This window comes from Nannospalax galili, unplaced genomic scaffold (genome assembly GCF_000622305.1).
Source record: "Nannospalax galili isolate Female #2095 unplaced genomic scaffold, S.galili_v1.0 scaffold40, whole genome shotgun sequence".
In the NCBI taxonomy this organism is placed as follows: domain Eukaryota; kingdom Metazoa; phylum Chordata; class Mammalia; order Rodentia; family Spalacidae; genus Nannospalax; species Nannospalax galili.
In genome coordinates this window covers 3,529,698-3,531,872 of record NW_008347810.1, presented here as the reverse complement: position 1 = coordinate 3,531,872, position 2,175 = coordinate 3,529,698, and the positions used below count along the sequence as shown (strand labels likewise).

At 42.7% G+C, this 2,175-nt stretch overlaps 1 pseudogene; it reads left to right on the top strand.

Moving 5' to 3' along the window:
• Positions 1-687: 687 nt before the first annotated feature.
• Positions 688-2,175, top strand: part of LOC103743204 — a 9,774-nt pseudogene continuing 8,286 nt past the window's right edge.

Below are 2,175 nucleotides of genomic sequence, written 5' to 3'. Positions count from 1 at the left end.
GCAGGGATGCTCCTGCTGCACACTGCCTGGCCTTGGTGGCTCTCTGAAACTGCGGGGCAGGGGAAGAACTGATGACCCCTTCACTCTTGCATCTTTCATGCCTCTAAAGCCAGCACCAGGTGAGCAACACTGCCAAGTTTGGTGGCAAGTTTGGGATGGATCCCAGCTTGCTTTATCCATTTTAGAAGCCTTCAGTGGCCCCTGTAGCATTTTCCTTTCACAGATTGGAGGTTTAGCTGGGTGTGGTCTTGCCCTGGAGGCTCTCTTCCATTGTTTAAGTACAAGTCTCTAGATCTCTCCTTAAACACGTTAATCTCTTTATCCATTGTATTTCTTTTTGCCCATTTGCTCTCTTTCACTGTAGATCTGCATAACATTCATCATTAATAGCCACACCACCATTTCTATGTTAGGCTGTCTTGGAATTTCTTTGCCAGAGAAATTAGTCCATTGCTTTTCAACTTAGCTTCAGGCAAGCTTTTTGGTCATGGACAGACTCCAGCCAGACTCTTTGCCAAAATATCCCAAGTGCTGCTTAAGTCCTTATTTCCCTCTGGAACTACATTTTTCTCAGCCCTACTTTCTTCCAGGCACCTACTAGAATGGCCTATTAAGCTCTGCTTACAGCAACCAACCACTTTTCTAGCCCAAACTTCCAAAGTCTTCCACATTTCTCCAAAATCCCACATGGTCAGGGTCTTTACAGCCAACACCCCACTCTCGGTAAGAATTACTTTATTAGTTATGTTTCTGTTGCTGTGATAGAAACACTGACCAAAGCAACTTACGGAAGCAAAAGTTTACTTAAGCTTACAGTTCCAAAGGGGAAAGAGTCCATGATAGCAGGGAGGCATGGTGGCCGAGGTGACTGGAGGAGGAGCAGAAGCTAAGCTCTCACATCTTCAAACAGGCACAGCAATCAAATGAGGGACTAGAGATCTGGCAAGTCTAAAAACTCTCTGAGCCCACATCCAATGACATGCTTCCTCCAGCTTAGCCCCACTTTCTAAGACCTCCGAAAACAGCACCACCAGATGGAGACAAAATGTCCAAATACTTGGAACCTATGGGGACATTCTCATTCAAAACCATTATAGTAAGCATCTAGCTCTTATGCAGGAATTATGTGAAAAGGATGAAGCCAACGTATAATAAACAGGATTCATGTTTACAAATGATAACATGGGCATAATAAGATTATCAATGACAAGGGTAAGCAAATAAATATGTACTCGAAGTAAAAGTGTGGTCTCATGACTGTTATCTTTATGAAAACAAACTGTTTTGTCTCTGGTCATATAAATCTGTTGTCTGTTTACAATAATCTCTTCAGCCACAGGTCTGCTTGTAGCCATGGTCTCTGTCCTTTCTCTCTTTTGAAGCTTCTGTGTTGCACTTTATCTAGGAACTCCCTGACTTCCATTCCAAGAACTTGGTGAGTGGAGCAAGCATTTCCTCTGCAGAGCTCCTGGTAATTATCCTCCCACCTCAGCTCCCCAAGTGTCTTGGGAATACAGTTGCAAAAAATATTGCCTACTATATTCTTTTAATAAGTTATCTTATTTGTCTCTCAAGTTATGCACAGCTATTCAAAAATCCATGCATGTAAAGAAGTAACTTTATATTCTTCAGTACCATGTAAGATGTCAGAGGACTGTGATCAGGACCACAACCAATCTTTGGCCTTGCAGACTTGTGTACTGCACTACCAGTTATAGTTCAGAATGTTCCTCCCAAATGGTTTATACACTGAAGGGTTGGTCTCCAATTGGTGATGCCATTTGGGGAGGTTTTGGAACCTCTTTGAGGTGGAGCCTACCTGGAGAATGCAGAGTGCATGGTCCCCTGGGGACCATGTCTTGTCCCAGGGCCCTCCCTCTTTGTGTCTCTCTCTGATTCATGGTTGCCATGATGTTAACATCTATCTTCTGCCATGTCCTCTCCACCACCATGCTGAAATCTTATGTTAAATCAAATTTTGTTCTCTTGAATTATTTATATCAGATATCTGGTTACCACTGTGGGAAAGTACCTAATATAGGACATACTAATGTTCCAGGTGAAGCTCACTGCTGAGACAAAACCATGTGATCCTTAAGCCTTTAAAATGTGCATGTAGCACCCAAAAGGGAAGTATAACCAAAGATTAAAGGGGCCAATATAATTTCATAAGAG